Here is an 8,825-nt window from a genome sequence, read left to right as displayed (position 1 = left end):
TCTAGAAAACAAAAATCACATTTTCCTATATGATCACTTTTGGCGTGATGTAAATTGCTGAGACAGGTATTTATTATTATTTTAAGTTTGTTAATTAGACGTTTTATCAATACATTCTGCCACAACCGGCCCTTTGAGGACGTTTGTGATCTTGTATTGACCCAAAATAAAAATAAGTTAGTCACCCCTGCTTTAGGTGGTCCACTCCTAAACAAAAACCTTCATTGCACCACTTCTTATTTATTTATCTTTTTTTTTTTTACAAAACAATGCAAAGCAGAAAGCTTTAAAGTTTTGTCGCTGCGCTGCAGGAGCTCAGTTGTGTTGGTTTGAGCAGCTGATTCGATCCCCCTGCGCTGGAGGTCTGATGCTTCCTGGCTATTTATGGCAGCTGCTCTTCCATCGCGCCTGCTCCCTTCACTCCATACATGGTGGCTGTGGGGTGAGGTTACCACAACAATTTTGGGACGCGCTCCCAAACCCCTTGGAAGCGTGTTACATCCATCTAAACGCCATCAGAGCAGGATAACAAAACTTCTTCTCCAGGAAGGGGCGACATCAGGACAACTATTTCCAGTTTTTGGAGTAGTTTGAGGATTTAACTCCAGCATCTTTCTTTTTTTTTTTTCTTTCACCTCAGCACGCTCCTGTTAACCCCGTTCCTGTTTGTTTCATTTGCCTCTCCCTTCTTCATTTCTCCGCTTGGCCGTTCCTGGACAGATTTATTTCTCCCGGTGCTGCAGAGCACTGGAGGGAAAGCACCCAGGCTATATTTGTCAGCCGCTGTGGTTGGACCTGCTTCATGGTGGATGACCCCGGATCCTTCATTTGTGGTTTTCTGCTCACACCTGCAGCTCCTGACTCCTCACCATCCCACCGAGGAACTAAGGGTCTATTCGGTTTTAAGGACACATGAACTCTCTTTGTTATTGAAGGAATATCTACTCGTAAGTATTTTCTTTGGTTTGTTTGACCTAACATTTAGTTCAAATCATCGGTTGTGTCTTTCTCTCACATGTTTATAGAAAATATAAAAAAATTACAAACATATTTAATATCTGGAAAATACTCAAGTCATGAAAAACTGTTTTCTAACGTGCATAATTGACAAAACAAAGTTTGAATCACTTTAAAAAGACAAGAATTCGACAACAAAAAATCTTAACATACAATCTGTGAATTTACACTTAAATCAGTAATTGTGCAATTTCATAGTCCCTCCAAACGTGTTGGCAAACTTTAGCTGTGTTAAGTTTAACATTGTGTCCCAACTGAGTTTCCCTCTCCTCGTGTCTCAAGTGACCACAGAGGTATTAGCATTCCAAGCTGCAGATTATAGTCGATTGGCGGTATGCGGGTGTGTGTGTGTGTGTTTGCGTGTGTGTGTGTGTGTGTGTGTGTGTGTGTGTGTGTGTGTTTGCCTTGCATGTTGTTCCAACATCATTTCCCCACAGTTTTGTTTTTGTAGCGTCCGTATGACTGTTCGCTGCTGCTCAGTCATTGGTTGCTGACTTGCACCTGCTGTTTCCCATCAAAAACAGGAGGACAAGTTTACAGGCTGGCCCCACTCCTGACCCTCTGTCACTGAATGCCCCTTACATGAGATCTGCACGCGCTGCAGACATATGCTCATTGAATCCAAACCTCCAAGGCAGATTGCATAAATGCTCGAGTTCTTTTTATTAAATTTGATTTGATGGTTTCAGCCTAGATCAATTAAAACGTTTTTAAATGGTTTAAAGAGACAGTATTTTATAAAGTCAATTTTTTTTAGCTTTTCATGATATGTTATTCCCTAATCAAAAACATAACTAGAGTGTTGCCTTGATTCTTTCTTGAATGTTTGCAATAATCCTTTTAATCTTCATTCAGCTGTGCAGAACACCTAGGTGGACCCAGCTCCATCTAAGAGCTGCAGGTAAGCTCCTTCAGACTAGCCAGCGGCAATTAGCAAACACCTGGAGGAGCTGCGCTGAACTGCTGAACTCATTTTACGAGCTACTTCTCAGTGCAACACGAGTAAAAATGTGATTAAAGGGTTAATAAAAGAGAGATGTTGTGATGACTCCCTGAAGGCAGAGTATCAGAAAGAGTAGAAATTTTTAAAGAGACAGAGACCCAATTTCAAGGCGTCAAATTATGAAGTAAAATTTCTTTTAAGTCATATTTGATGTATATAGAATTCTTTACAACAACTGAAGTTAACACTTGATTGTGCTATAAAAAGGCACTATGTGTCCGGAAAACACATTACTGCCCATTTAAAATTCAAGATTTTAAGGAATTTGTAAGTTTAATTTGTAAGAGTGTAAAGAATAAACTTCACTGGTTGATTGTTCTGTTACCGCTTACAATCTGATGCTACGAGTTTAATCTTTTCTTCGTGTTTGAGCTCAGTTTGTTCACGTATACGTCTCAGCAAGTTGCTGATTGCTTTTTATATAAAATAGCAAAATGTAACGTTTATTGCTTGCTTTATAGAATTGTTTTTTATGGGACAAAGCACATTAACCTTCCTTGTTACAAATACAAATCTGTATTATATTGATGTTAGTGGTGGTGATGGTCTCCACAGGAAGAAGGGCCCCAAATTAAATTCTGTTTTAGGCACAATACAACTTTTGGCAGGCCCTGCATATACAACTAAAGTGCACGCTTTTCTTGTAAGCTTTAGTTAAACTCATAATCTGCTTTGTAGAACAGGAAATCTGGACAATAAGCTTTGTTCTGTGTGGCTGACTTCTGGAAAATAAGTTCGCTTTTACACCAGAAGGTATGCTGAGATTAATACCATCAATCATTGGTCGATTTAGTCATTTCTTCGTAAAAATATAAATACACAATTTCTCAAATATTCACTATGTTCAAAACCATTATTCCAATTTCTCTGTTCACACACGAGGTAAATATGGCATGATACAGACATGTACCGTCATGTTTTGGTAATTGGAAAGCAATGCATCATTTATCAGGAGACTCCAGCAGGAAGTGATTAAATAAAATACTGAGGAGTGAATCATGAATCTAGAAAGTATTTATGTTGCTTGACAACCGCCATGAAAAAATACAAGATGAAGAAGAAAACAGATAAGACAATAATTCATACATAAGTTAAACTTTCTGGAAACAAAATCATATATTACTATATTATATATTTGATAGGATAAACAAAGAACATTTTCATGGTCTTAAAATACATTGTTTGGTCAAATTAGATATTTGAAATGTGAATGTTGGGATAAAATAAGACACTGAAAGTTTTAATACACAAAATATATTTATAAAATGGTGTTTGTGAATATATTCAGTTTTTACACTGAATATATTCAATGGATAATGCAATAATCGTATCAAAAAGACAAAACTATCCTTTTACAATTTACTGTAAAATAAAATTAGTTCTTTTAATAAGGAACAGACAAATCTTGGAACAACCTGGCATGAAGTAAAATCACTTTCCCTCTCTTTCTGTTTTTCTCTGGGCGTTTGCTGTGCACAACTCAGCACCAGCCTCTGTGTTCATCGACGTCCATATAAGAGCAGAGCATGCAGATTTCTGCGCTGAGCGTCAGGCAGTGTTGATGTTTGGCAGACAAGAGGGAGGCAGGTCTGGATCCAAGCAGGGAATTCCAGAGTAAATATTTAAGGAAGGAGTGAGGATGAAGGTCCAGCTGTGCAGCTTCAGCCTCACGCTTGACCCCAAAAGTCTCAAAGTCTGCAGTTTTCCTCGTGTGTGTTTATATTTCTGCAACCATATCGGTGCCAGTGTGTTAAGACTTGATTCTGTAAATATCATCCTGTTAATCTCAGAGGATGTGCAGAGAAATACGCAGCTGATTTTTTTTCAAGAAGAGGCAATTACGCTAACAGCAAACATCCCCAAAATATCACAAAACGTAAATACCGCAACACTCTGATAAAGATAGAAAATAAATATCAATAAAAATGGCTTTTCTTTCTTTAATCTTATAATATCCAACTATTTTTAAAAGCTTTACTTCACTTCTAGCCTGTTAGTAAAAGTAGAGACCATAAAACAAGTACTAGATAAATTATCAATTAATGCTGCATTTTCATGACAAATGTGGACAAAACTTTGTCAATATTCCGTTAATGTCGGGAAAAATTGCATTAAATAAGAAATGTGAATAATTTTGTTTAAAAGACATGCTGCGCCATGATCCTCTAACTACTTCCTGTCATCTTCTTCTTCGTGGTTTGCGTCAGTGGTGACACCTGGTTGTTGATCATGTGATGCGACAAAAAGTTTCCATTGCAGTTTTGTGAAATAAACCAATTTTGACATGGCCAAAAGATTCACCCCATCCTAGTGCCAAAACTTTGTATCAAATAATATGCTATTAAGATGCTTGCAATGAAGCATGTTAGTAGAAAGTTGAGTGGAAGGAAAAAAGTATGACTAAAAAATATCAATGGTTATTTGCATATAAATACAGTTATGGATTTATGTAATAAATGAATAGAATTTATTGAATTGAATTAGTCAAATTAGTCTGATGTGTTTCTGTAGAAGTCAACATGTTTGGTGTAAGGCTCGTCTGAAAACTGACATGTTGACCTCTGTGCTCTGACTGGATTTATGTTAAAATAATTTTCATTCAACTAAGGAGTTTGTTTCTGATATGAAGAAAAAGAAATCAAGAAAACAAATCATGTTTGTATTTGGATGCATTTCCTTTAGATAGTTAAAACAAGTATTTAAATTGTTAAAAATTCATTTCATATATAATAGCTATATAAAGTGATACATTTTTAATGGCAGTATTACTCCTGCCATTTAAAATGACAGGAGTAATACTGTTGAGGTGAACCCACTGACTCTGCAGGCTCAGCACAGACCGACCCGCGTAGTTTGCCACGTCTTGGTCCGGATCATCGTCTCCTGTTTGTGATGCCTTTTCTCACCCTCTCTCCTGCACTAACTCCAGCTCTCCTTCGTCTGCCCGCGCTCCCTGCAGACGTCCCTAATAAGGCAACATGTGTTGTGAGTGGCTGCCTCAGAGAGCGGCCGCTCCGTGTTTACCAGAGGACCGTCTCCACGCCTTCGTTTCTGTCTTGTTTTCTTTCCCGCTCTCCTTCGCATTCCCCCTGTCTTTAAACTCGTCATCCATCTTACAGCTCCCACTCATTCCTCCAAACACTCTCTGTCTTCCCTTGATTTTTTTCTTTTGTTTTTTCTTTTTAGTTGTCCAAAGCGTCCAAAGAGTGTCATCATAAGACATCTTGGATGTAAACAACACTGGCCTTCCAAGTGACTAAATTTAAAATGGACTTTGAGGAGTTGTTTTGATGACAACACTGAAGTTTGTTTCAGACAACACAATCAGCAGACTCTTACTCAGAGTATTACATTTTAGCCAGTGCTGGACGATAATATGAATATATATCTCGATAGACACATGATCAATATTCACTACTCAATAATGTAAAATATTCACTGAACATAGCGATCCAGAATCACACAGCATTCTGGGAGATGTAGCTAAGCTCACTAACTCATTGGTTACCTAGCAACATTTCATTCATTCTTTGGTTACCTAGCAACAACCTGTTGAGTAACTTGCGCAGCAGCAGTTTAAGGTTTCACCACTTTGCCTCATAACTGATTAAAAATAAACAGCAGAGTGGAGAGAAAACTGTGGATAAAACAACGCAAAGTATCTTGGCGTATTTCAGATGTTCAGAACAAAAAAACTAATCAATAATTATTGATATCGGCTGATATGAAACGCTTATATCATGATCAGTTTTTCAGCCATATCATCCAGCCCTAATTTTTGCTTTTCAAATGTGCAAAATTAATGATTACCCCTTAATTTGAGTAAACATACTAATGATTTACCCACAATGTTCTGTCTGAAGATAAAGATGTGGTATTTTGAGGCTAACCTCATGACTCCATGGTGAGTGTTGCCAGATTGGGTGGGTTTCTGTCCAATTGGGCTGCTTTTAAACACCTATGGCTGGAAAAATTTGTTTTGAAATGGGTGTTGAAAATTTGGCTGCTTTACAACATTTGGCAAGTTTTTAGTAAGTGTTCAGAGGAACTTTTTTTTTTCTTCAAAAATAGTTATTGAAGGTACAAACCTTTTAACTAAATGCTGTGTTAGTTCACTTATCTCATTAGTTAATTTATTTTGAAGCATCCAGAAAATGCAGAATGTGATATAATCTATGATTAGTCAATGGTTAATCAATTGTCAGTATGTAGTAGAAGTGGAAAACAGAAGTCTGAGGGCAACGTCAGTATTTAAGTCTCATTGTGTTCCCTATGGGAACTGGTTCTGGTCAGAATATAGTAACAGACGACCAAAAACGACATGAACTGTCACAAATCTACAAATGTGGTTGATGAAACAACAATTCGGACAGTTTTATTTTTTCTTCTTTTTTTTGGAGTTGGGTGTGTTTCACTTTGTGCTTGGGCTGGAAAATGGCCATCAGATCTGGCAACCCAGTCCACAGTTGTTTTCTGTCCCAAGACCGAAACTATCCCAAACATTTAAGTGTCTCAGCATGAGATGTACAAACCAGTCATTCTCCTGTCAATGAAAGCCAACACCCAGGACATCCTGTAACCGTCACAAGATGAAGCATGCTTACAAACACACGCATGACTTCCTCAGATCACTGAGTCTGACCCGTAAAGTTCAGCACCCTTCAGAAAGTACAGTTGATTTTGGACTTTTTCCGGTAGTCGCCATGGCCATGTGCTTTTTAGTTTTGGCTTGTCACTGTGTATTATATTATTATATTCACTCTGAACCTTTCAGTGAGCATCACTTGACTTCTTTCAATCAATATCAAATATATTGATCAATGTTTCAGTTATTGTGAATCAAATACAACTCTAAACAGTTGGGTTTTTAGCCTCGACTTAAAGGAACTCGGTGTTTCAGCAGTTTTGCAGTTTTTGGAAGTTTGTTCCAGATTAAAGGAGCATAAAAACTGAATGCTGTCTCTCCATGTTTGGTTCTGGGGATGCAGAGCAGAACCAGAACCAGAAGGCCTGGTTCTGGTCTGGAAAGTTGACACAACATGAAATCTTGAATGTATTTTGGTGCTACGCTGCTTAGTGATTTATAAACAAATGTAAATATTTTAGCCAGTGTAAGGACTTTAGAATTGGTTGTGTCCTTTTGTTTTGAATTGATTTTTGTTTTATACCATCTTCTGATAATATTATAATTTATTTCACTTGCGTTCTTCTTGGTTTTGCAGTCAGGTCTGCTTTAGTTTCCATTTTTATTTCCATTTCATTTGGCTCTACAAAGAAAATTTGAAACTAATTTTCCTGACCCGTTTTACACTGAATAAAATTTGTATTCACAATAAATTGAAAGTTTTTATTTAATTAGGTTTATTTGCTAGTTAAATTATGAAAACTTGTTAAAATGCCACTTCTGTATCCCAGAAGCAACAACCAAACAACTGTGGAAAATTTCAGTCTGAGGGGAAACGGTGAAACAATCTGAAAATCTCCATGGTAACATGAAGTCTTCATAGCATGTGCTTATTGTTAACCATTCTAATGTTCTCCATAAACTACTTTACAGTCAACTTTTCCTGTCATTTGCTCATATTTTCTGCAGATTTTCCTCCATTTATAGAATAAATTCAGTCACATTCTACATCTGTTTTAGGGAGAGAAGAAATTATATTTCTAGAAATCTACATATGAATTCAGATGTGATGAGGGTAAAGTGCTGCAGGAATGCTTGGAACCAAGTGAGACCAATATGGATGACGTGCTCGATTGTGGACCTTTTGCTGCAGATATAAAAATAATTGCTTATAATTAATCATTCAAATGCTTATTTTGTTATGTGAATTTACTTTGACAGTGGTTAACATTCAGAACAGTCTGATCTTCTCTGACCTCGATCTCCTCCCACACTGCCTCGTCATCTCTTCTTTCCGGGTCGTCCGCCGGGTAAAGAACGGACCCGGAGTTACTCTATTCCCAAACCTGACCATAGTTTGATGATTTTTAAAAAAAATATTGTCAGTGCCATCAGAATATACTGACATCCGTTTACTTTATGTGATGATTATCAATGTGCCTTTCATTTTTTCCTCTGTTTTTTAAATTGTTTTATTTTAACAGCACAGACTTTATCAGTATTTTAAATTAGTGTCTGTCTGCACTGGGTAAGTTGAGTTGCAGTGCAAGTACCTATGAAAGGTTACTCTATGACCTTCCATAGAGTCTGAAAGGTCATACTCTATGACCTTTCAATAACAGCGACAAACAAGTCAAAATACTTTATAAGAAAAAAATATTAAGTCTTATCCACGTTTGAGCTGTAAAGAGGTAAATGATGTATATTTTGCCAGTTCAATTGTTACATTAATGGAAACATTTTTGTTTTATAATTCTTCAGAAAGAAGCACATTTTATATGAGTTTTCTTTCTTCTTGCTTCCTTTTCACTTATGCATAGTAAGTGAAATATTAGCATGACGGAAATATTAGGCCATACTAAACAAAAAAATAAAAACACAGAATTATGAGAATAAAGTTATAATTTTATGAGGATAAACTTGTGTGACAAAAAAGTGGAATAATACTATAATAACGTTGGAAAAATATGAGAATAAAGTCGTAATAATTGGAGAAGAAATCCGTAATATTTCAAGAATGAAGTGATATTACAGGAAAAAAATATTAATATTTCAACAATAAAGTCATAGATTTAAGTCATGATAAAGTCAAAATGTTATGACTTTATTCTCGTTACTCTATGACTTTATTCTTGTCGTTTTATTATTTTCTTTTCTTTGCATGGCCCTAATACTCCGTCG

General features: G+C 36.5%; 1 protein-coding gene across 2 annotated transcripts in view; it reads left to right on the top strand.

Moving 5' to 3' along the window:
• Positions 1-502: 502 nt before the first annotated feature.
• Positions 503-8,825, top strand: part of svilb (supervillin b) — a 52,176-nt gene continuing 43,853 nt past the window's right edge. The window contains exon 1 of one of the 2 annotated variants that reach the window (XM_008433945.2): positions 503-947. The gene's annotated coding sequence lies outside the window, so the exon portion shown is untranslated. The remainder of the gene's footprint in view (positions 948-8,825) is intronic. The other variant, XM_008433946.1, reaches the window with a different exon arrangement.

The sequence above is a fragment of the Poecilia reticulata genome, linkage group LG17, assembly GCF_000633615.1.
Source record: "Poecilia reticulata strain Guanapo linkage group LG17, Guppy_female_1.0+MT, whole genome shotgun sequence".
Classification (NCBI taxonomy): Eukaryota; Metazoa; Chordata; class Actinopteri; order Cyprinodontiformes; family Poeciliidae; genus Poecilia; species Poecilia reticulata.
Note: the sequence above shows the minus strand (reverse complement) of the source record. Positions and strands in the feature narration are given on the sequence as shown.